Raw genomic sequence first — 26970 nt, forward strand, 5'->3', positions numbered from 1 at the left:
CCAGAAAAAAAAATTGTTTCAGACGCAGACATTGGTTCTGCAGCGTTCGCTACGTGTTGACCACATGTATTGCAATTTTTCACTCGTCTGAGCAAGCTGAGCACTTAGTCAAGGCCACCACACTAAACTCTTAGCATTTTTTTGGCTTCTAGAAATGCCTTGGTGGCCACCGTGCAACTTCAGTACCGATTTTGCTCTTAAGGGTTGAGGCACAAGAAGTCTTGGCCCTTCGATCAACGTTCAGTAATGAACGTTCCATCTTGCCAGTATGGTACAAGTAGGGCACGTTTAGTTGTCTAGGCTACCCGCTTTAACACAATTTTCATAGCGCTTTACAAACTTCTACTCGAGCTTGATACTCTTGCAAACATGCAAGCAGATCGTCCCCAGTCTTTGACTCATTATGCAAATTTTAGAATATGTCGTGTCTTTGGATGCAGTCGAGCAGTTGCCGTCACGTTTTGAGAACACCAAAACTCGTGAGATAGTGTCTGCAGTGAATAGAGTTTTCTGCGGCGCATGCACAACTGTGAACGTTTTGGAGTTCTCACCGGTCACTTTGAAGATGTTGAATATTTTTTCAGACTGGTCACCCGTGACGAGTAGCACGACGACGACTTGGTGTTCTTCAGGTTTTGCACTGAGTTCAGAAGAGGTATAAAAATGTTTGAAGCGATTCTTTTACCTCGCTCGCCGCTAGTAAACGTTCTCCATAGAACATGGGATGCACGGAGTCGGTTGGCGCCAGGCGACTAAGCGGCGTCCCTACCAATGCGATCTTAGCTTGAGAAGTGCGGTGATGATGAAAATTTGAAAACTTATGATGAAAATTTGTCTTGAGTGTCGTCGGATATGTTGCTTTTCTAAATGTAATTCTGCACTTTACGTGTAAGAGGCTACGGTACATGTGGCAAGAAAACTTCATTGAAAAAAGAAACAGGGTTTTATTTCAGGTACGCAGTAATTTATTCGTGCTCTTTATGGGTCAGCAAAAATAAAAGCACCACATACGGCTAATTCTCTTATTCTCTTCTCTCCCTGCTCTGGTGGGAAGACGGAAGTGCTGTGCATCACAAGTACAGTTTACTCTCCACTCTGTTCATCTGCAAGGACGTTAAATTTCGGTATATTGAAGTGCATATTATTATTTTTATTATAAGAAAGAAAAAATTCTGGTGATGTTGAAAGCGACTACTAATTTCAGAAACAGAAAGGCACTCACTGATTCTAATGCATCCGTTGGAGAACTCTGCATAGCTTCGAAGCTACGCCGTAGTCGCCACGCAATTTTCCAGAAGTCACATGGGCGCTCTTATATAAAATGCTGCAGAGAGCATTTGTTGCGAAGCAGATGAGGAGGAAGTCTCGCATGCACCGTAAGCAGCAACGAAAAAAGTTAGCGCCCAAAAAAAGGATCGGCGAAATGGCGAGAAGGCAGGGATGCGGATGGGGAGAAAGAAAAAAGATAGGCTGTACTAGCACTTCCCATTCAAATGCGGGAGGCGACCCTAAAGCGATGGATCTAGCTGCCGGAATACTCCGCTCCCCTTTTCTTAAAACAAGCGTTCCGCCTTCAGGGCACGTTCGCGTTCTTAAGGACGCGAAAGGGTTCATGACGAGGCCGCGGGCAAGCGCTCGTTTCCTTTTCGCATACGTCCGGAAGCTCCGGGATCAAAACCCCAGCCTCGCGGATGTCGGTGACCCTAATATGGGGCGAGCAACCCGATGGCTTTTCGCGCGTAACGTTGGCCTCAACGCCACCACCCACATCTTTATAAAGGCAGAGCTTCAAAGAGAAGCTCTGTGTGGTTAGCGGGTAAGAAACAGCTGCCTTCATTTGTAGGGTATAGTAAGGGAAGCAGTGATGGGAACGGCGGGTTCTACACACCTCTTCCAGTGTTTCATATTAACTAACAGACGCATTCAATAAAGCTGAATTTATAGCTGACCATTTCGAATCATCACAGTTACTCTGTGCCAGAAAGTCGCGATATTTTCTCCATAGCTTGGTGTTGTCAATGTGGAGGAAGATTATTTCTATTTTAACGTAAGCCCTGCTTTTTAAACATGCAGTAGCCACGTGGTCCATTGCAAATAGGCCGCGACAGTTTCCACAAAATGCGATTTTCTTTAATATGGAGACGGCGTTGAAGGCGAAATAGAACATTTAATATTTAGCGACACCGCCTCTGAAATTACGACAGCTACTCAAACACTGCCCGTGTTCTGACATGACATAGCCTATAACATTTCCCTATGCTCGCGTCTGAAATGGAGGGGAGTCTAGGTTAAAGTATCTCAAACACAAGTTATTCGTTTAGCGAAGGTGACACATTGCTTGTTAGCACTTCTTGAAAGCGCTGGATATAAAAAAAAATCCTAAAGCCTGCCATAAATTCGCTGTGTGAGTGTCTCCAGCAATGTTGTTTGGCTTTTCGTTCTTTTATTTTCGTAGTTAACAGTATATTATGTTTTGTGTTTAAAGAGTATTTAACGTTTTCTGTATTTTGCGTGATTTTGTGGTAATAAATTGTGCAGTGAAGAAAACGGACTAAGGAAGAACAGGAAGACATTAGCCCTGTCCTTTACTGCACTAATACCAAGATATTGGTTAAACAATAATCCCAACTGTCCGTTCTTGGAATATGCTTGCACTTGTTTCTTGCTTCGAAATCCTGTGAGGTTTTTGTTTGAACTTGTTTTTATTATAGATTAAGCTTTTTTTTTGCATTTTTGTTTTGTTCTTTGCCTTTTCTGAAGAGGTTTTAGGTGGTGACACGCTTATGAAAATTATTAACCGAGATGACTTTACGAACTACACATTTCATGTGCTACCAGCAGTGCTGAAAAGCAGACACTAGTTTTACGCTAATTGCATCGTACGAAGCACGAAGTACGAAGCTTGTGGCTGGGAGCTTTAATTGCGTTCCGAAGCTCCACCGAGAGTTGAGAGAGCAACTATGCGGCAAAAAAAAAAAAAAAGCCTGTAGTCTTGGAAAGAACTCAAGTGAATTTTTCTAATTCAAACGTAAAACACTTTTAATGGCAGTTTGCAAGTCAATGAAGGAGTTAAAAATTAGGGTACCCACGTAATCATCACGTCATTGATTACATGTGTAGCCACTGTAGCGGCTAAATAACAAACCAAATGTTCCAAAATTGAGAAAGGTGCATGCATAAATATTCGCAGCTATTACAGCACTCAAGTTACTCTTTATGAAGATTTCCTGCGCCGTCATTGTACAATTTAAGCCAAAAATGAAGCAGAAAAACGAGACATGCCTCCACTCATTATGAGTAATAATGCAGTGTCTAAAACATGTGGGTTTCTACGTGGACACAGGCCACCACCCACCGCGGGTTCGAGCTTCGCGCGAGCCAAGGGCCCCGATCAGCCGTCACCACACACACACTGGGACACCGATGCAGTGCACTCAACCTCCGCTGGGAGGAGAGCGATTCACCGCAAAGAAATAGGCCTCCAAGTTCACAAAGGAGACGTTTATTCACATCGTCCTCCAGCTGATACACACACACTCAATAGTCACCCCGTCCCGGGGGGCGCGCGAGGAGCAAGGCTCCGCTGCGCGCACGAAGCGACTTGAGTAATGCGCACCGCTAGCACGCCGCTGCAGGAGAATGTCCCCGCGGCAGTGCTGTGATCTCTCTCTCGTGTCGACCGTTGGGCCGGTTGCGAGAGAGAGTGGGCATTCAACGCAAGGTACGCCTGTCAGAGGTCGCTGGACCCCGCTGGACAGGCTCGAGCCGCTGCAGGTCAGAGGACACGTGCGGGCGAGCTCGAGTAAGCACTGGTCCGAACGGCAAGGCCGGCACGGACAAACAGTAACGTACGCACCTTACGCTGTCTCGGAGGGATCTCTCTCTCTGGGCCCCGCTCGGACGGTCGCGCGGCGAGCGGCCGCCCAAAGCGGGGTCCCGAATTCCCGCCAAAAGGCGCCAATGGCAAAGGCCCTTGGGGAGCCGGGGCGGAGCTGTGGCTAAATGACAGTGATTAGTCACCCAGCCGCCTCTCCACCGCCTGAGGCGGGAGCAAGGGAAAGAGGAGAAACAACGCGGGCGGCCGGCACAGCCGCGCAAAGGCGACGGCGCAAAGCCAGGATTCCCACATCCCCCTCTCCTTAAATGCCCTCCTACCCATCGGCAAAGCACGCAGCCAAAAATAAAGAAATCAATACACAAAAAAAAATAAGCTACACTTCAGTTCCAAAATAAAGAAATGCGACACAACCCAAAATGTCGACCACGCGGCTCCCATTGGAGCTGTATCGGAAGCACCCTGCGGTGCATCCGCTGGTCACATGCCTCAGCTGTGCACGCTTTCCGCCCAGTGCGAAAGCAGTTCGTGTCACGCTGCCGCAACCGGCAGTTTCGAACAGCAGCAGCCGTGCCCCGCGAGCAGTCAATTCTGCTCTGGGAACGGCGAGGCGCTGGCCCGGTTCCCTGTGGAAACCACGCCGCTCATCGAACTAGGAGCCTTGCCTCCCTCGTTCGTGCAGCCCGCCCAAGCCTCCACTGAGGCAGGGGTGCAGTGCGCTCAGTTGGCTGATGCGGCTCCGCGAGCCTGCGGGTCGGCTGGTGCGCTGGGCTCTCCTGATACAGCATTACGACTTTTCCGTGCAGTGTCGAAAGGGGAGCACAAACGTGGTGGCTGACGCGCTATCCCGTGCCCCACTCGCCAGCGGCGCCTTGACGCCTGTAGGCGGAGGGGGCGAAACAGCGGACGAGCCGCCGGGCGGCAAGGAGGGGGAACCCGCAAACGGGTTAACCCATTCCGCTAACCAGGCGAGCAGCGCTTCGCAAAGCGGACGAGAGGCAAAGCTCTTCGTGAGCGCCTCGGAAGTGCCGACGCGAACGGAAATTTTGGCTGCAAACCTGAGTGGGGACGAGACCAGGCTCCCCTCTGGGATGACTGGAATCGTTTTCAGCCCTAAAGAGCTACTGAAAGCCCAGCAAAATGACCCGTTTTGTCGCGAGGTGAGCGACGGTCTCAGGGAGACGGAGCGCCGTGACGCTACTTGTATTGTAGCGGGCGCAGGGGGGCAGAATCCAGCGTGTGTCGCGGCGAACCCCGGGGATTCATATTTGCTGGACAATGACGGGCTCGTGCTGAAGTACATAGCCACCGATGACGAGTCCATCGACCCGTTCTAGGTGGTTATCCCCAAGAGTCTGAGGGGTGCACTGTTGAGATTCTCTCATGACGAACCACTGGCCGGTCATTTGAGTGGCTCCAAAGTTTTTGCAAAACTGAGCCATTCGGTGACGTGGCCCGGCATGAAGCGTGACATTTTCCGCCATTGCCGTTCCTGCCATGTCTGTCAAGCGGTGAAGTCACGGGGCGGCAAGCCGCCTGGAATGATGAAACCGATTGACAGTGTGCGTCCGTGGCAGATGACCACCTGCGATTTGATGGGGCCTTTCCCCAGGAGCAAGCAGGGGTTCATAGACCTGAAGGCCTACGCGTCACGGTCTGACGAGCTTGCGCCGGTACCCATTGGTATCAAAGGCAAGCGCAAATTCACAACTGGTGCTGCGGAACGCAAGCGTACGGAGCACCGGTACAATCTGAGGCGACGATCACCGGTGTGATTGATGCCGGACGGCGGACTTTTCCGCAACCGAAGGCACGCAGCCTCAGCTAGCTGGCGAGCTTTCTCGTCAGGCCCTACCCAGGCGAAGCACGGTGTGTTATTTTTTTTGTTTTTTTTTGTTTTGGCAGCATGATCAGTTCCAGCCTTGTGTGTTTATCAGTTTATTTATTTATTTGTCTTGTTTAGTCAGTTTTTAGCCACTTTCGTTTCCAGCTTGTTCGTCGGTTTTCGTTCTAACGTACCGAGATGTACATAGGTAACATGCGTCTGCGTTGGCGTTCAGTTTTTTTTAACCAGACTTGTACATATGTATACTTCAGCCGCTCTCTCTTGCGCTTATCTTTTGAAGCGCAGAGTTTGCCTGTCGTTTGTACAGCGCCTTTTCTCATTTCCGGCCCGACTGTGGGTGGTTGGCTCGTTAAGGAGCCGTGTGTCGCGGTGCGAGTTTTGTGCGGCCCGTATGGAGGGGAAGTTGGCGGGGCGTTTGGGGCGATGGGGGGGGGGGGGGGGGGGGGGGGGGGGGGCGGAAAGTGCACCCTTTGACCCTCGCCGCGGCGCCTCTGGACGCTTCGGATGAGGGGATCGTTGTCGCCGACCAGCGTCCGCGCACGTGCCGGTGTATGCGTGTTTGCGGCTGTGGCTGTGTGCGCGCGTAACCATGAGCCAAGGCGACGCCTGTGAGTTGTGCCGTTGTGTCCTTCTGCGTGAGCGCGAGGATGAGAAGGACCTCTCGCTGTGGACAAGGTTACACATCTGGACGCCGCCGAACGTCCTCGCCCGTTTCAGCCGGCGTGAAAGGGGTGCACTAACTCTCTTGTGCCCGAACGTGATGTCGTGTCCAAGGGCGCGAGGTCAGTGCTCTGCCGCGGCCCCGTCGTCATCAACGCACCCTACATCAACAGAAAGAAGACCGCCATCAGTCGTCGGCCCTCCCAAACCGTTCAACTTGAAGTCTGCGAGCGGTGAGTCGCCGACCGGCCCACTGGGCCGCGCCACCGAACTTTGGGACTGTCACCCACCTGTCACATAGCTGTACAGTTGCATTCACATCTTCTTGTGTACCGTGTATATAATCTGCGTGCTGTTTAGTGTTATTGAAGCGTACGCAAGTGTTGTTTTGCCTTGTTTTCCGTTGTTTGTGTTGTTTTTTTTATTACGTTGTTGTGGCTGGAACTGAAGTGTATCTAGTTTTTTTTGTGTATTCATTTCTTTATTTTGGAACTGAAGTGTAGCTTATTTTTTTGTGTATTGATTTCTTTATTTTGGCCGCGTGCTTTGCCGATGGGTAGGAGGGCATTTAAGGAGAGGGGGATGTGGGAATCTGGCTTTCCGCCGTCGCCTTTGCGCGGCTGTGCCGGCCTACCGCGTTGTTTCTCCTCTTTCCCTTGCTCCCGCCTCAGGCGGTGGAGAGGCGGCTAGGTGACTAATCACTGTCATTTGGCCACAGCTCCGCCCCGGCTCCCCAATGGCCTTTGCCATTGGCGCCTTTTGGCGGGAATTCGGGACCCCGCTTTGGGCGGCCGCGCGCCGCGCGACCGTCCGAGCGGGGCCCAGAGAGAGAGAGATCCCTCCGAGACAGCGTAAGGTGCGTACGTTACTGTTTGTCCGTGCCGGCTTTGCCGTTCGGACCAGTGCTTACTCGAGCTCGCCCGCACGTGTCCTCTGACCTGCAGCGGCTCGAGCCTGTCCAGCGGGGTCCAGCGACCTCTGACAGGCGTACCTTGCGTTGAATGCCCACTCTCTCTCGCAACCGGCCCAACGGTCGACACGAGAGAGAGTCACAGCACTGCCGCGGGGACATTCTCCTGCAGCGGCGTGTTAGCGGCGCGCATTACTCTGGTCGCTTCGTGCGCGCAGCGGAGCCTTGCTCCTCGCGCGCCCCCGGGACGGGGTGACTATTGAGTGTTTGTGTACCTGCTGAAGGACGACGTGAATAAACGTCTCCTTTGTGAACTTGGAGGCCTATTTCATTGCGGCGAATCGCTCTCCTCCCAGCGGAGGTTGAGTGCGCTGCATCGGTGTCCCAGTGTGTGTGTGGTGACGGCTGATCGGGGCCCCTGGCTCGCGCGAAGCTCGAACCCGCGGTGGGTGGTGGCCTGTGTCCACTTAGAAACCCACAAACAATAAAAAAAGTTGAGTAAAAAATTGACACAACAAAAGGAATTAGATCATCCTTATGCATGCACAATAACTGTTTCGCTTTATAGGCAAGACAGTGTTGGTGGAATCCATATAATCTTCAGACGTGTTGCAAGGTTCGTTTTGTGGCACGAGTCAAGCACGGATAATTAAAGTTTGGAGTCACACTTTTCTCAGGCATTTTACGGCAGTGCGAAGCTGAGAAAAGAAAAATCCTGCGGAACTTTTATTTTTGAGAACCACGGGCTACCTATTAAAGCCGGCAACCTCATTTAAATGCCGCTCACTTTTCTTTCTTGATATGCCTTTTCTAGTGTTTTTTAGCGCTCAGTTTCCAGGCCTGTAGAAGTATGCAGCAGAATTAGCCATACGTGTGTGCAGGATAGTCGCGATGAGGAAAGACGAGCCTGAATTGTCAAAAAAAGTAGTTAAAATATATTTCTCACTGCACTTGAAAATTCGACAAAAAAAAGCCAGAAAACATTTGTTCCATTTTTATGCATGCAGTTTACTTATCCTTCCTACTTTACAATTTACCTTCTCCTAAAAGCAGTAGCATTTGTCTTTTACCGCTTAAAGCAGCGGTGCTTAAGCGCGGTAAATCCTTGGGCAGATTACGGTGGTGTCTTGAAGGAGATAGACGTGTGTGAAGTGCCGCGCTGAGCTTAGGAAAGGACTTGCAAGACGGGCAGTGCGTTTCGTCAGGCGTGTCTGCTTTCTTTTTGCTTGTCCGCTAGCGCGAATACCGGTTGAATGAAACAGCACAAAGTATTCTTTCTCAAGCTGATATAAGTATGTAATTAGGTAGTCATTTATCTCACAGTTTCGACATCACCTCGGCCGCTATCCAACACAGTGAGCGGTCCGTGCATGTAATTAGAAGGAGCCAGTCTTGAGCGCAACACGTGTAACACGTGGCCACTACTCCTCCCGTACAAACCAATAAATTATTCATATTTTCAGCGAACTATCACTGAGTGGAATTTCTTACCTGATGAGGTGTTTGAAGGTGAAAGTACTGTAGACGACAAGGAAGACAATTTATTGTCTTCGTCGTGCAGATACAATGTGATATCCCTGCCATTCTGCATCTGCAATTTCGTATTCTGGCCATCCATTCAGCGTATTGTTATTGAAACTGTTACATGGTGTTCTTAATGTTGTCTGTTTCGACAGCACCTCGGTCGCTATCCAACGCAGTGAGAGGTCCGTGCATGTAATGAGAAGGAGCTAGTCTTGAGTGCTGTAATAGCTGCGAATATTTATGCAGGCACTTTTCTCAATTTTGGAATATTTTGTTTATTATTTACCCGCTACAGTGGCCACCCATGTAATAAATGACCCATGTAATCAATGACGTGATGATTATGCGGGTGCCCTAATTTTTAACTGCTTCATTGACTTGAAAACTCTCATTAAAAGTTTTCGCGTTTGAATGGGAAAAAGTCACTTGAGTTCTTTCCAAGACTACAGGCTTTTTTTCCTGCTTGAGCCACATTATGCCTGTAGTATCGTGTAAATACACAAAATAAGAATAAAAATATACCGCTTTCCCACCCCTCGACCACTAATGAATTTTTCGTACTTTAACAATCAGAAACCACGCAAGGTGACTGATGATTTTTAACCCCTGCTGCACAGCGTGATTCGAGAAAGTCCGTCTCTTACTAATACAGCCAAACGCGCCCATGCGACTACAAATATAAATTGCTCGCAGCATCGGTGTTCTCCAAGTATATTGCTAAACGCTAGCCTGGCTCTCGAGATATTAGTAACAACCTGAGCCTGGAAAAGAATCATTTATTTCCCATCTTCCGCCTCTCGTGCAAGACGATATCTCGCGAGCTGCCACTAAATCTTTTTTTTTTTTCGTGTTTTCTCAGGGCTCATTTACCGCGCCGCACGTCCGGCCTGCAAACATCGAGACGAAGAACATAGACTCTATAAAGCAAAGCGGCGTACAGAATTCGCTCATTCTGCAGCCACAAGAATGAATGGGTTTTGTTCCGCCCATTGAGATAAGTACACCGTCTCGGATTATTCATTTTAGCATTACATTTATTTGATATCCAGGGTGCAGTTTTACAAGTGTTTTGCGCTCTACGCGCGCATCAAGGATTGCAGCGGCTCAGTTTCATCGAACAGAATTTGCAGCTTCATTGTGGGTTCACCAAAAGCTATAGACTGCCTTGCTCGAACGCTGCTGGGACAAGCATTACAAGGAAATCGCGGTGCCTCGCTGCTTATCGCTCCGGGAGCCAAGCATTCGTGATGTGCGTTCCTCCTGTAACTGTAATTTTCCTGCACAACGTCGAATGGCTTGCACTGTCATGACGTGGAATGCGAAACGGGCCAATGGAGATTGTACTAGCATGATACGGCAGTACTCATCTCGTTTTAACGGGATACTCCGTTTTGATCGAATTTTTCGCCTCGATGCATGTTTGAGACGGTAATATCTTGAGAACTAGAAGGACACGTTTGCGTGTGTGCATTTTTGTTCTTCAGAATTGCACTGAAGAGGGGGGGGGGGTTAGCTTGAAAATATCGCGATATAGAAGTGGAGCTCAATTCGCCGCGCATATTCGATCGTCTGCGGGTAGCTGCGATTCAAGACGAAACTATACTTCTTTTCTAATGTTCGGAAGACTTTAATGGAACAAAAATTTAAAGGGTAAATAGAAACCAAAATATATTAAACTGCATAACTCATAAAACGTGCCTCGCAAATGTGATTGTGTTATTAAGGTTCGATAGTTTGCTCATTATTGCCATCGTTTTGTGGGGAATGAACCGCCATTTTTGCACCGTCATTGGTTTTAAAAACCTTTAAAACTACTGCCCAGACGAAGACAAGTCCTTTTGTCGAAACGTTGGCTCAAGCAACCTGAGGTTTTCCCCTCCCTTGTTCATTTTGTGATCGCCAAGGACCATCTACCACAACCTCTCTCTACCATGGACTTTAAAACTACTGGTTAGGTAAGGCACATACGCGAGTATATTTGTGTTCTTTCAAAACACTGCAGCCGGCATTTTATATTAGCGGGGCTGAGGCTTGGGGGTACTCCGACCGTTCGAAGGTCATCCGATGTTGTGCCAGTAGGGACCTTGTGCCTATATCTACCTAACTGAATATGCAAAGTGCGCTCAGAGGGTGCGTGGCGAGGCTTCATAAAATTTTTGAAATTTGAATCTTAGCTTTTTACAGCGGCCTATTGCTTTATATTTACCGTTTTTGGCAGCCCTCATTAAAGATATGTTTGCGCAACAGTAGGCCTGTGTCCGTGACTATAGCGCTGTATTTTAAGTGGAGAAAAAAATTGCAGCACTAAAGACTCAAGGAATATGGTTGCTCTGAGTCAAGAAAAACTTTCCGGAGCGAAGGGGATAATCCGTGACAAATGAACTCCGCAGAAAAGTCCATCGGGATTGGAGCATGCGCTGGAATTCAGACATCGGATTAGATTCCCGGCCAATAATCGAAACAGTTTTTGACTGGGCACGCTCTAGCGTGGCTCTATGGATAAAAAAATGAGTGGAACTGCGTGAAAACCTATAGCATGCTTTATATCGCACGTGCTGAACGAAAGCAAAAGATAGTAGGGGAAAAGAGAGAGAAAGAAGATATTATACATGTCCATACGTCTGTCTCATAGCGCTGTCTCACTTTGAGGAGATTATCTCGGTAAGAAATTGCTACCTTATCATTGTTTTCTCAAGTTTTTTTTTTTTGCCCCGTAAGTTGATGGTAACATTAAAAAAATTAATGGAGCAAGCATTCATGGAAATCGGAAGGCAAATCTACAAAGCTATTCGCACGTGTCTGGTTCGAGTCCAAGCGGTGCTTGTGCGCTGGCCAGTCTCGATAGGCAGCGAAGTTATAGCGAAGACTCCTGTTGTGATTGGCGCGTAATTTTAGCATCGAAAACAGACAGCGAGACGATGACTGAGGAGAGCTTCAATAAAAAAAAGTGGTTTTACGCGTGGAGACATTCTGACAGCTTTGTGTGTGGAGATCAGCGTTCAATAGCTTGTGTGTGCCTGGCCGTATGCATGTAAGATACAATGCAGTAATATATCGTGAAATGCAGTATAATGCATTGCAATATAGTGCAATGAAATATTATGCTATATACAATAAGGTATATTGAAGTAATATTTATTTCTCATTTTATTATGCAAATTTATGGAGCTGCATATGCAAAAATTTACAAGAAGGACCAGAACTGAAAAAAAAAAAAATGCTGACAAACTGAAGAAAACGAGTTCCACTCCTTAGCTTATATCATATCGGGCGAATGTCAGAAATCGCTCCTCCTCCGTCCAAGTCCCCGCCCTTACTCAAATCCGCTCGTGGCATATGAATTATTTCACGTTACATTACAATGCGTTGATTTATCGTCCCCTCCCGTTTCGGTTTTCCCTCAAAACCTCTTGTTCATCATTTCCGGCATGCAGCGTGCTTCGCCTGTTCAGCACATTACTATTTTTGTTGCGTCGAATATGTCTACACTCGAATATATCTGCGCGCAAGCGCACGCACAGGCGCACGCAGGCACGCATACGCATACCCGCACGCACATGCACGGACTCCTTAATCGTATAATGATAGCCCCGGAAAAAGCAGACGGAATGATTATTGGTACTTAGCTTTATAACTAGAATCTTAGGACTCAGCCTTGGTACGTTTCGAAGATTCCGAAGAAGGCCAGATTCCGGAGGTTTCGGTTGCACATGCTGATGTCATTGTGACTTCTGAGGAAGCGCCCTACTACAAATGTCGTTGTTCAAAGAAAATCGCTTGGCCTTCGAGCGGAGTAGTCGTCAGGCGTTAACAGGCTCATCATCAACTTCGCCAGGGAGGTAAAGAAGAGAAGGAAAAGGAGCCGAGAGAGAAAATGCTGGAGAGAGGGTGCACCGTTCACCTGACCCCCAGACAAGCAGGCACGCGCGGACCATTCCAGCCTTCCGTCTCTTTCCGTCATCTTTCCCTTGCGGAGAAGCCCGCAGCAGCTATGCCAAGCGCGTGCGGCAAGCACAACAAACTCGACACGTCCCCGCGCTTGATACAGGCCGGCCAGCCCTAAGCGCGCACATTTGGCGCCGAGCGTGTCGGGCATGCCCGCCGCATCTCTCTCTCCCCTTGCTTCCTCTTCTTTTTGCGGCATGCCAAACACGCATTGGCCATTACGGTCCGCGCTTTGCGTCCCTCGGGGGACCACAGCGCACGCGAGCCGCAGCGCGGCGACGAGGAAGGGATGCCTCCCGTGTCTTTCTCAGCCTTCTGTCGGCACCGCTGCGCCTCCCACTCCGACCCGCCGAGCCCGTGATTATTGCCGCCGCCGCCCGTGGTGGGCCTTCTTGGTCTCGCGGCCTGTTTACACTAGCAGCCTTCTCTCTTCGTGCGGCCGGACGTGACGGTATCTGAAGCTTGTCCTTTCTCCGATACTGACGATCACAGCACGAGCTTGTCGTGCTTGAACACAAGTCACACGACGGGATCATGCAATGCCTCGATTCTGTACCAAGACTTGCTGGGTGGGTTTTGAACACTTGCTCGGGATAACACGCTCGAATTCCGGCTAGTTTTCAAACCCACGTCTACAAACAACTCTTGGACTTTTAACTGCAGCTCCGACTTCAGCCCGGCCTACCACGACATTGTGTCTTTTCTGTGCCGCCTGTAGCTTGGGGTGGCATTCACGAACCACTACATTTTTGTTATCGTTATAGCACAGCATGCGTTATCTGCACGTATGACGAGACCATAGCATACACTTTTGTGCATACCCTGAATACACTGCCAAAAGGCAGTCTCTGTGCCGTGCGATGGAGCGTCTTAATCCTCGCCGCACTGACGGAGATGAAGATTTTCGGCCAATGGCAGCGTCGATCGTCGGCGGTGAAGGCCCTCCAGGCACTTCTGCGTTTGTTGAGAGCGTCTGGCCTGCACATCAGGCTCTCACTTTGCGGAACACTAACTGTTTACTGAATTTAATTTTCCTCTTAGCTTCCACTTCTCCTTCCCATTTACATCCCTTCATCTCTTTCCCTGTGCAGGGTCGCAAACCGGCTTCTTGTTCCGGGTAACCTCCCTTCCTTTCCTTGCCTAGCTGTAGTTATGCGAACGCCATAGTGAAGACAAAATAACCGCGATTAAAATCAGGAGCAGGGTTTTGAACGCTTTAGTAAATCATGAGCAAGGTCTCAGCAAGCGACCGCGCCGCGCTTTGATAGAATCTTTAGACAGAAAAAGATAAGCACAAGAAATTGAACGGGCTCAGGACAAGTGTTTTTGTGCTTTAACATTACTGCCTTCTCCCTTCCTTCCTTCCTTCCTTCCTTCCTTCCTTCCTTCCTTCCTTCCTTCCTTCCTTCCTTCCTTCCTTCCTTCCTTCCTTCCTTCCTTCCTTCCTTCCTTCCTTCCTTCCTTCCTTCCTTCCTTCCTTCCTTCCTTCCTTCCTTCCTTCCTTCCTTCCTTCCTTCCTTCCTTCCTTCCTTCCTTCCTTCCTTCCTTCCTTCCTTCCTTCCTTCCTTCCTTCCTTCCTTCCTTCCTTCCTTCCTTCCTTCCTTCCTTCCTTCCTTCCTTCCTTCCTTCCTTCCTTCCTTCCTTCCTTCCTTCCTTCCTTCCTTCCTTCCTTCCTTCCTTCCTTCCTTCCTTCCTTCCTTCCTTCCTTCCTTCCTTCCTTCCTTCCTTCCTTCCTTCCTTCCTTCCTTCCTTCCTTCCTTCCTTCCTTCCTTCCTTCCTTCCTTCCTTCCTTCCTTCCTTCCTTCCTTCCTTCCTTCCTTCCTTCCTTCCTTCCTTCCTTCCTTCCTTCCTTCCTTCCTTCCTTCCTTCCTTCCTTCCTTCCTTCCTTCCTCTCTCTTTAAATATATATTGTTGCCTAGCGGCCAGCCGAAGATTGAGGCGTGGTGAACGATGGACAAGAGATGATTTGGTTGTTGTAGCCAACGACAGAATGGTACATACCCACTCTGCGGGATCGGCCAAGAATCGAGTGGTAAAGGTTGGTAGAGAGAATAAAAACAATATTCTAACAAGGAAAGTACAAAGCAAAACAAAAAAAAACAGCAAAACGAAACACAAAAAGAAAGAAGAAAGAAACAAGCGCACGCATGCATATGTACAGTACATCACAGAACGGACCGCTCCCCAGCCGTGCAGGTGTTCAAGACCGTTGTAACGTGAGTTACGAGTCAGCCACAACATGTGACGGGAACTGTGACGGGTTCCGCTACGCGCCGACACTACGCTGCTCACTCGCTCATACGGTGACAGCCAGTCGTCAACATCTTGGTCGGCAGTGCCACTGAAGATAGAAGGGTCACACTGCCGGATGAGGCTAGAACAAAGGACCTTGGTTGAACTGGCCGCCGGTGTTGGGGCAGTCTCATCTGGCATGGTTGACACAGGCGGCAGCGTACGGCTCCGGAGTTCCAGGTTGGTAGGGGATGTACCCAGCACCTGCAGTTGTAGGGGTGCGTTTATTAGGCGTCCTCAGGAGACAGAACCGCCGTGTAGAATCTGGAAGCGTCGACAGGCGTTGTTGTTGTTGTTCACCTCATAGACTGGCGCATAACCACACAGGGGGATCGGTCAAGAAGAGGGGTGCATCGAGAGTTTTTGAGATTTTGTTTGTTTGTTTGGTTTTGTTTTCTTGGGAAAAATAAATAGATAAATGAAGTAATAAATAGAAATATCAGAATGCTGGGGAAGAGAATCTTCAAGAGACAGGCGTAGCCAGCACCAAGAGAGCGGGGCAACTTCGTCGTCGTCAGGCGTTGCGTAGTGTCGGCGCGTGGCGGTAGCGGAACCCGTCACAGTTGGCACACTATATGCGCGAATAAGCATTAAATATGAAAGACCAATTTAGGGGGAAGGTAGATGCGCAGCCACAAATCCAGAAAAGGGAAAGCAGCCCATTTTAGGTGCAGTTATTGGCGCGCTCCCTGAGGCAGCGATCATTTTGATAAAAAGCTGAAGTTTCCGTCTAGTTTTAGGAGGCGGAGAACAAAAGACCACCCGAAGGTTTTTATAGAGGGTCTTGTGAAGATTATCTTCCGAAAACACAGGCACATGCGTCATTCGTAGAAAATATCATGCGAACTAGTAACCAGACCCGATTAAGAAATTCTGCAAACAAAGAGCGAAGTAAACACACCAGCACAGATTGCAGCTTCCGTCGGCGTGAAGTCGCTAATGGTTTTCGTTTTCTCCAACCAGTGGGCGGAAGAGCACGCGAACATAATTAGTTAAGTTTACAGAATCAGATTTCCTGCGCAAAATTATACGGCACGTGGCCGAATAGAAAATAAAAAAAAAGGATATAAAACATCAATATAATTAAAGAAAGCGGACTTGTGAACGTATTTTAAAACTTCGACATTTTTTTCTTTTTAAGCGCGCCTTCGGAGCAAGGCTGCTCTTTTCAGGGGTGCTGTAGAACGTGCATCATTCACTATTCGCTAAAAACGAAGGGGAGGGCGTTCTGTGGAGCACGAAGGCTGTGGTATGTTAAATGAACTCATTTACAAGGCACGAGTGTCCAGCTTTCAATGTCGCCGGGGATATTAAGCGATATCACCCGCAGGTTATAAATACACGGCGGCACACACGCTTGGCCGGACACGCGTTCGGTTCGTGCTTTGTCGTAGACTCGCCGCGATATGAATCGCCATTATACTCGTTATTTCTGGACATTTAAACAAGAGGCACACCACATGGGAATTACCCTAGAGACAAAAACGAACAAAAAAACAAAAACACGTGGTCAGAACTGTACTGCATGCGATCGGTGAAATAAGAATAGTAAGAGAGTTGCACTCACTGAATCAAGCTACTGTCAAGACGGAAGCGTAAACGACCAAAACGATCGTTGTTTTCAGCAGCGTCCCCAAGCAAACTAGTTTTCAGCAGTCTGAAAGACACATAGCCCTTCAGGATCATTTGAAGCGGAAGCGCGTATTGTGATCCCCGACTTTAGGTACCTAGTGTGGGGAGCTCGAAACATGGGCGCCAGTGCAAATTTTACGCGCTCGCATGAACAGTGCATGTTGAGCTCTCGCGAAGAGTGAACGAACTGGGCGTTCTGTGAAGCTATCTCGCCGTTCAGAACGGGAGTGTGGAATTGTCTCGACAAAAGCGCGAGTGTTTTCGTTAGATAAATGTATTTTTCTCCCACGTGATTGATGCCAGTGGCGAAAGGACATTTTTTTCCAGGCATGCATAGCGGTCTAAGCAATTCCGAGGCACGTGCTTTCGAGACGAATAACTGCGAACAGAAAGAGAAATGAACGCAGGACGCAAGCTTTTGCAAACGCTGGAGTGAGATCAAGAACAGAAAAACACTTTTTGTGGGCTTTCTTTCACTTGCGAACGTTAGCAACACGGGTCACTTATAGCTGGTAGTTGTGCTGCTTTGTGAATTATATCTCATTTCGGCTCATTGATAAAAGACAGACTTTACAAATAGCATGTGCGTTGTCTAATGAGTTGATGCAATGGGGTCAATATTTGCAATGGCGTGCTTCGAACTGACGTTTAAGAAATCTTTACCAACCCAGAGTCTTTTCTTGGCGCAGAGTTTGAGCAATCGCGTTGATAGAAATAGAGTGATCGAAAGTTGGTCTTCTGCGAAGCTTATTACGCAAGTCTGGCGACGATTTGGCACTGAAAAGGAAAAGAAAGAAAGGCAGAAGGATTGCCCAGAGGACAAATATTTGAGCAAGTAGTACATTTGTGATAAGTGAAACTTCAACGCGAACAACAAGACTGAGTCTCCAAATAAAACCATTACATCGAAGGCGTTGACTTTTGTTTGAGGAGAACAGATGTAGAAAGCAGAAAGGTCACGCGAAGTAAAATGATTCGCTTACTTTTTACCCAAGACAGTGAACCCGTTATGAGCTGCAAAATTCTATCAACGCTCAGCGCGGCAAAAGCGAATCACTGCGCCCAGGGGCAGAGCCGTCGAGCAGTTTTGGAAAGTGGAGAAACGGGAAAGCAAAAGAGAAGGAACGCTGTCTGGTGAATAAAGCATAGAATAAAAAAAGCGAACCACAGAAACTTATCGCGGGCACATAACTCGCATCGACCTGAAACAAGTTCCGACACACCGAATGCAATCGTAGGCAGCCCTGGGGGAAGCCGAAGGGAGAGGTGCTGCGTCGGTGCGAAGAAGCGAAGGCAATAAGAAGGGGGAGAAAAGGGGGAAGGAGAGAGAGAGAGAGAGAAGTGGGAAGGACGTAACCATCGTCGATTGATACAAATGATGATTTGCGGGCCGCCGACGCAAGAAGCGATCCGCGCGCCAACCATGAAGGAGCGCAGTGGAGGGGCCCGAGCAACGGGCGGATCAGGTGGATAGCTCGATGAGCGGTCAAACTCAATCGAAAGCCCGCCGAGCCGCTCCGACGTGGCGGCGGCGGTGGCGGCCGCTCGCCGCTACATGGTCTCCTCGTGAAATCGAATAAGAGCCTCGGACGGGGCCCCGCGGAGAAAACTTTTAACCTCGTTGGCCGCGGCAGAGAACGCGCCGTTGAACAGACGATTCCCCGCCGCTCGCTGGCCACTCGCGAACGCGACGTCTGTATCGAAGCCCCAGCGCCACCGTCCACATTTCTGACTCCCTCCCAGCACCATCACAACCCCCCTGCACACTCCTTCCACCCCCCGCCCATTGCGGCCTGGGTGAAGAGAGGGCAGAGACCAGTCGGCGGATCTCTGCCTCCCCCTTCACGACCTTCGCCGCGGAACCACGTGCGAGCTCGGTCAAATATACGCCAGCCGCGGGTTATGAGCTTCAAAGGGAGCGCTCCGCTCTTCTTAGCCCTTCCATTCCCATCGGCCATCAAGTACTCGGTGGAAGCGGGAGAGTCGGTTCGGTGTTGAGTCCAGTTTGCCTCGAGTCAATAGCCATCAGGCGAACCAAGTCGAAAGGAGAGGCCAGTAGAGGCATGACCATGGCGGGACTCTTGGCGTGTTAAGACATTGCTCTAAGGCATCATGGAAAATGCCGGGGGAGACGGAGAATCAGGGATACTCTGACGAAGGTGCGTCGCTGCTCTTACTGTGTGCCGGTGCAACTAACATCCGAAGTTCCGCTAACAGAACACATCTTTATAGGCTGCATAGTCGGCGCTGCTCATAAATACATAAAAGTACATACAACTGCCCACGTGGCGGTTGTATTGCAATTTACGGGAGACAAATATTTTGGACAAGGGCCGTCATGAACCAGCAGTTAGGTAACGTATGTAGGTGCTTAACAATATAAACTAGAAAAGAAAGAACATGAACGTATAAACACTTCAATCTACACCATTTAAAGCAGAAAAAGAGCGGCAACGACATTTTCTCTACAGCCTTGATATTATAAGAAAAATAAAGAAGAACGGTAGGATATGTAACTTCTTTAAGGGCTTGGTGGCATCGTTGGTTTAGATGCAGTTATGTCGCCTATTAGTATCCGCTGCTGTTGATATTTTAGAGAAAATATTGACGTAAATTACAGAGCCGTTTCTTAAAGGCAGCTTGGCTTGTTTATAGGCACGTGTTTCTTGATTAGCATCATCGCCAAATGGCCGCCACTGGATTACTTATTGCGCGACACACCAAAGAAGAAGAAGCAGAGAACAATGCGCTATGCGAAACAAAGCGTTCAAAACGAAACACAGCTACTACAAGGCTAACAAAAGGACTTCGTGTCAACCCTACTATATAGCAACAAAGGCTAGGGAACAGAAGAAGAAAGTGTGACGCCGAATAGTGCGATACGTTGGAGACAGTAAGGAAGTCTCTCGCTCGCGTGAATGGTCTTTTGTCACCGAAGCTGTCAACAGATGGTGCTGATGGCACCCGCAGTTAAGCACAGAGCAAAACAAGCGCACACTTTAAGCCACGCGCACAAGCAAACGCAGCACAAAGTATAGAGATGAGAAGCGGTGCGCTCAAGAGATAAAAGAGGACAGAGAGGGAAGGGTAGGCTGTGAGATTTTGTATCTTTTTTTGCCTCGAAAAAAAAGAAACAGTGGTGGCGCTTTCAAGAAAAGCACCGAAGCCGCCACTGAACAGCACCAACGGCAGCGGCTGAGCCTGCGAAGCCTGGCACTTGAACGCGCACACGGGCCTCTTAATTACACGGCTTCGAAGAGCACCGCGTTCGTGAATTCATTAGCCTGATAGTGGTGCAGATGAAATGAACTGTAAAACGTTTCTCCGCGCTGGCGCCGCTGTCGTTGGCTGAAAGGCTTTTCTTTGCTCAGCGGAGCACACGGCTTCGTCGGCAGCGCTCAGCGATGCACTCGGAGATAATAAGACGGCTTTCGCCGTCGTGTTGCCTTTTATTTTAACTTGGTTGCGTATTTTCTTTCCTTTGTTCTTCCCTGGAAAGACATTCCGAAACGGAGAGGTCAGCGTGAAACTGCGGGTAACGAAAGCTCCTGTAAGGAATCGATTATTTTTACTTCGCCTGAAACGTGTAAAGTTTAAGAAGCTCAGGTCAATGCGTAAAGAAGAAAGGAAAAATGACCTTTCAAGTAGAAATAATGAAGCAAGCCCGATAATGTTGGAACTGGAGCAGGTGCTGTCAGAACTCAGGCCGGGAAAACAGTGTACAAAAGCGAAATATCTTGACTACTACAAAGCACAATTTTATGCTTTATGGCTGGAAGAATGGAAGTGGGGTTAGAGGAGCTTATATAGAGGCAACAGCAACACAAGTGGCTTTTGCTAGTTTCGAATGAACCATATTAATATATTATGACTACGCCAGTGACTGCGACATAAGACCTTATTACTTACGGGTTTTCGTAGTGCAAAAAAAAAAAAAAAAGACAAGGCGAAAACTACAGCTCACATCGTACTTGAGTTTAGACCGTCACTGTTATCTTCACAGTGGTGATTTTTACAGGTTGCATATGTTTCTTGTGAAAAATTTAAGCTTAGCTGGAGAAAACGGGCAATTGATTTTCTCCTAGCGGTGCGCATGTCGTATTAACATCCTTGCGGGAAAACAAACGGATCTTATGCAACCAATAACAACAACAACAATGAAAAAAGTGGTAGTGGTTTAACGTAGTTAAACCGTGTAAACGTGGGAAAGCTGGTGTTATTCTTTCATTGGAGGGGGCACTTAAGCTCCACTTTAAGGGTATGACGCGCCACTGCACTGGCAGGTTGCTGTTTCTATCACGGCAACCGGTAGGGATTGTGCGACCGATGTTGCTGTTCCCCAGCAACATCTCGCGCAGCTGGCGCGACGCTCCTCCGAACTTACCCGAGCTTACCCGAGTTACGCTTACCCGAGTAACTTAGGTAAGCAGGGGTAGTAACTCAGGTTGCTAGGAAACGGGGCAAGATCTTAGGTGCGTACGCACGTGAACAAATAAAAACTGGTAGAGATTTAACGCAGTTAAGCCGTGTAGACATGCGAAAAAAGGTGTTCATGTTTTTATTAGTGGGGAACTTACGCTCCGCCTTAAGGGTATGCAGCGCCACTAGACTGACAGGTGGCTGCTTTTATCACGGCCGCCGGTAGTGATTGTGCGACCCCTGCTGCTCAAGCTCTTGCGCAGCTGGCATGACGCTCCTCCTAACTTACCAAAGCTTACCCGAGTTACGCTTACGCGAGTAACGCTTATCCGAGTAACGTGAGTAAGCAAGGGTAGTAACTTCGGTTGCTAGGAAACGGCGCAAGATCGTAAATACGTACCTACGGTGACAAGATTCTTGACGGTGTTGGTGAACGTATGAGTGCTTTCGTACTAAAGCGAAAGAACGTAAACACTCCAGATTACTCGCCTTCTCCTGCGGCAAATGAGCGGCAACAAACCTGTGCACCATTTCCTCCTCCCCTTTTGTATATGTGCAGCCGTGGCCAGGCCTGGCCATTTACAGTACACGACAACAGGTTACGCATTCTAGGTGTAGCCCTGTGTCTGATCGACATGGGCTAGATATATCTTATCTCATATGTTACAGCTTCGACAGAGCCTCCTTCGCGAACCAAACCACCGCCTCTACCTGGATATTATAATCACTGGCCAGCATGTGCTCGCGTGAGTTCTCGATGTGGCGAGGCCGGTGGTAGCGCCGGTTATTTGGAGTAATTTCCTTACACAGCGACTAGCACGAAAAGAAGGAAAAAGAAGAAAAGCGCTAAGGGTGAAGAGCGGAAGAGCTATTACAAAGCGTTGCTAAATCCATTGCGCCGAAGGCGGGGAAACCACTACGTGTGAGTATCGTCTTTAGTACACATTAAAATTATTCAAAAGTCGTCCCAGTCACACTGTTCACCCTTTAAAGCGTGCACTGCCACACAAAGAAAATTAGTGCAAAGGTGCCAACTTTAAGTCATAGACAGCGTGGATTGGCTATCGCGAAGAAAGGGCTTGCAAAAAAAAAAAACAATTGGGCTTGCCTGCCTGCCTGCATGCCTGCCCGCCGGCCCGCCCGCCCGCCTGCCCGCCCACATGCCCGCCCGCCCACCAACCCACATGCCCGCCCGCTTGTTTGCCCGCCCGGCCTGGTAGTTAGCCTGGTGGTAGTAATATTGACCGGCCTGGTAGTTAGCCTACTAGTTAACGCGTCTTAGTGGTATTCTGATGCGCTACACGCACAGCTGCCACTGTTATGCCAAAAAAGCGTTCTTTTAACTAAAAAGCCCTTTTTTAACAACTGCCGCACATCTTAGGTGAAACACCCGCTAGAAGGCCATGTGCCGTCAACTCGGTCGTTTGCAACAACATGCGCACTTTTGACGTCGTCGCTAAAAATTCCATCATTTTCGGAAGCTAAGAGCCGGCTTGCGGCACATTAATTTGCATATTTTTTATTCACGCAGCTGCAACGTCGCCGTGCCTGAGAAGACTGCTCATATCACTCATATCAGCAGCCTAACTGCGAAGAAGTGATGCGAATCTTTTACCGAGATTTTGATGCCACATGCTGTCCTCCGTTTTGGGTGCGCTGTGCCTTTCATATACATTACATATACATTTCGCAAATATTGCAGTAATTTCGCTCAGAAGGCATCCTCACATGTCTGTGCAGGTTACGTACAATTGTAATTTGACCGTCTCTTGGCTTCGAGCCAGTCGAACGTGCCTTACCAACTTTTCTCCTCGCTGGCTTCAGATGTGCATTTTCCGGTATATCAAATGCCTTCTCTTTGATTGGTTGAAAAGTTCTCAGTGCCTCATCAAACTCTTACCATTTTGGCCACCCAGTCGCTCTCTCCACTATGTACGTAAAATACTTTTCACCAGACTTCCTTCAAGGAACTCTGGTATTGCATGAAACAGCACAAATCACTAATCGTCTGATTTTCTACTAAATAGGCGCCAGAGGGCTTAGCGCTTTCTATTTCTGAACTTTCGCCACCGATGGCATTCGATATTAATATCGAGTTTAGTTACTTTACGAGATTATTGTTCATGTCGCCGAAGGGGGAATAACGATGAGGCAGAAACAGAGTAAATGGTGGCTCGTAAAACGCCCAGGACAGCCTGCTTTCGGGAGCTCGGCGCTGCTTGCCTGGTCAGTGTCGACAGACCATTCGCGAATTCGGCCACCGGTCTTGTACGCGTTCTCGCGAGGCGTGTAATGTGAAGTGACTCATGCGATCCCGTTTCAGATTACCGAGCAGAGAGAAAGGAGGGCTCTATTACCATAGAATGAACCGGCGGCTGAAGAGGGTGTAACAACGACGAAACAGATAGCATCACCTAAAGCAAGAGCCACTAAATAGAGTAACTCACAAAGGAAGCAATCCCGCAGCGGTGGTCTTAAGTACGAAATACTAAAAATTCAGCCGAACCAGGCGGGGAAATGTGACAGCGCAGGATGATCGCAAACTAGAAAGGAAAAATAAAATCAACATTATTATCTAATGAAAAAGGCGTTCATTGGCAGGCTTAGCCGTTTTGACCAGAAAAGACATACAGGGTATGTAATGTAATAATAAAAAAAAAACTCATGATGAAAGATGAAAGATTTCAGGACGTGTAGCTTACTTCAGAGGTTCTCAAATGGGATTTCAGAACACAGGGGGATATCTTTTTGTTTTGGTTTATTCATATATATTTATTTGGCATTGAGCATTGGGCACTGAACGCTGCAAGTCCTATTTATTTAAAATTCGCGCTCTGCATATAATAAGGAATTTTGGGAAGTAATCAAGAGTGGCAGTAAGCCTTGAATTTCTGGAATAATAAAACTGTTATAATAATATTTCAATACATTGAAGAATTATGCAATTAATTTTTTTTAGTTGAATGCGATATTGCTGGAAGGTTAACAGTGGTTGCCTACTTTAATTTAGGCTTACAATAACACGCTTAACAAATGAACTTTACTTATCGAATGCTTTGACAGCACATGTCTCACGATCAATATGATGCTTTGTAAGTATTAGGATGACGACAACAGCTGGGTGTGATATAATTTTTCTCGTGTAGTGAGCGTTTCTTTCTTGAATCCGTGTCAGTCTTTCATAACAAGTCATCCGCACCTGAACAACATAACCTATTGTGGCAGCTAAAAGCCTCAGCCGGGCAGTCTTAAAAACATTGGTAGTCTTAACACATCTACTGGTTTTATGTCACCGCTAATTCTTTTCGGCTTCACTGACATAAGCAGGACTAGTACAACACAACACTTGTTTTAAGTTCTTCCTTCTCAGCATGAGCAGCGTCTAGTAGATGATGCTGGTGGTAACAACGCGAAGTGTCGTCTTAGGCGATGATATTTGCCTCGAGCTGGTTAAGAGATTTAGATGTAAGTGGACCTGAAACAAAATTGCCATATTATCCACGCTTTTGTTGTTCCTCCGGCAGATATGATGATGGCGTCTGACAAACTTGCTTACCTGGTTCGCACGTATCATGGGGTAAGGAACCCTGGCATGCTTTATGCACGGTGACTGCACACAAAAGAGCAGGTTGCAAGTTCTGGGCAGAACTGGAATAAAGAACTTGGGTAAGAGGACATGTTTGCGCAACGCGGCCGTGATAGCACTCTTGAGGCGGTTCCCAGAAGCAGGGAAACTAGGTGGCCCTCCTTCGGGGCATGGTCCTGCCCTCTATTGTTCGCGTCACGCGAAAGCCCGCTTACTTTTTCGTTCGCAGGAAGACCCGTTCCGAGGGCGGGCCAGGCGCATCTTTTCGTCCGACGCGGGTACAATGAGCAGGGAGCAACGAGAGCCTGCCACGGTTTCTTATCGGTACGTCTCCTCCCACCTCCAACATGGGGGGCAGCGGCCGTGCGGACACGCTCCATTTTTTCCTTCGCGTGCAATCAATGACTCGAGTGTGGCGTGTGCAAGATGTGCTCAGACTGTGCAACTTTTTGCAGTGTGGTGTAGATATGCAGAACGAGGCTGCCTTTATTCACAAAATTCTTGTCAACATGCACCGGCTGAAAACCAGTTTTATGTGCGTCTACTAACCGCGATGCGAGTGCCAGCCGGTGGTGTGTGTGTGTGTGTGTGCGCGCGTGTGTGTGTGTGTGTGCGTGTGTGCGTGTGTGTGTGTGTGTGTGTGTGTGTGTAGACATCACCCGTGAAACTCATTGTATTATGCCATCATCAACCTTTATTCGCACTTTCCTTTTCCTCCTCTTCCCTTTCCCCTGTGTGGAGTAGCAGGCCAGGGCCATGTTAACACCGGCCGACCTCTCCACCTTTTCCTCAATAAAATTCCTTTCTCTCTCTCTCTCATGTCGTGCAAGTAGGAGGAATATCAGGAGTGCCATACCATACCATACCATACCATACCATACCATACCATACCATACCATACCATACCATACCATACCATACCATACCATACCATACCATACCATACCATACCGCATAAGCACCCCCGTGTTTGTCTTTCTTTCTGTTTCATGTTTGCGCTAAAAAGAAGAATACTTCGTCAGAAAACCAACTAGGCCAACATGTCTTTTAAACCATACGCTAGAGTTTTTCATAGTGCGAGCGCATATGTCGGAACACGTCCTCGGTTGTCTGTTGCAAACGGAAGCGGTTAACGGTGATCAGAGCATGCGCCTCGCATTCGGGAGGTGCTGGGTTCTATCTTCAGTGCACGCCAGGTACTGACCATCAGCATAATCATCATCATCATCAGTCTGACTATTCCACTGAATGGCAAAGACCTCTCCCATGCCTTTCCAATTAAAATATTATCCGCCCACCTAACTTTCTGCCACCCCCCCCACCTCACACCCTCCCCCCCCCTCCCCCCCCGCCCCGCTACGCTCAGCTTCTCTTGGAATCCACTCCGTTATTTTTAAGGACCGACGGTTATCTAGCCTTCGCATTACATGCCCTGCCCATGTTTTCTAATAGATACACGGCTTCTACAGGCCTGGGGCTCTTGGAAAAGGGTCTTTGGCCACGCATACCGCTTACGGTTCCGCTAAACCTTCCATCCTGCTAACGCCAGGTGCATACAAAAGTCCAGCGAGCAATATGGCGACTCCTAGGGAGCTGTTATCGGTCGTGCGCATCTAGCTCCGAAGCGACGTGCACGTCTTTCATGGGAACGGCGGCGGGAGCTCGGCGCCTGTGCCGCCGCCTTGCGACTCTCCGCAGCGACATTTAGTCTGTTTTTTTGACCGATTAGATGTCTCGTAGCTTAAGTTTGGCTTATAGAATCTAGCAGAAATTGACAGGGTACGCTGAGGATATAATGCATGCTGGCATGGATCGAAAATCTGAAGCCTGGAATTTTCTCAAGAGAGGAGAGCAACGAAGGATGAGGCTCACCTGTTTAATTGCGATTTCTTAGTCTCACTGTGGATATGTATTCTAACAGTTTCTTTTAATAAAACACGTTGCGGGGCTAGTTGGTGACGTGTTGTTTCTAGAAAGTAGTAGTAGAAAGTAGTCTCGACTGTTTTCAGATGAGCCCACGGACAGACATGACAGGAGCGGCATGGGGTCCAAAATAGTCTGCTGAAGCACACACTCGTTACATTCATTTATAAAGAAGGCAGTGAGGTCGAATCTCTTTCTTTGTCTCGAACGAGCTTTCGCTATTCCGGAGTTGATGCAGACGGGTTGAAAAAAAAAATGAAAGTTAGCCTTCTGCTCGGTAGCAATTTCCTTCTTATAGACTTAGCGGCATCGGCTTACTTTAGAGTGAAAGTTCTGCGCAGTGCTGGTGCCGTCTAGCTAGATCAGAAGTGTGCTTGCCAGCTGCGACACAACTGATG

The sequence above is a fragment of the Amblyomma mixtum genome, chromosome 5, assembly GCF_055824585.1.
Source record: "Amblyomma mixtum isolate Tamu chromosome 5, ASM5582458v1, whole genome shotgun sequence".
In the NCBI taxonomy this organism is placed as follows: domain Eukaryota; kingdom Metazoa; phylum Arthropoda; class Arachnida; order Ixodida; family Ixodidae; genus Amblyomma; species Amblyomma mixtum.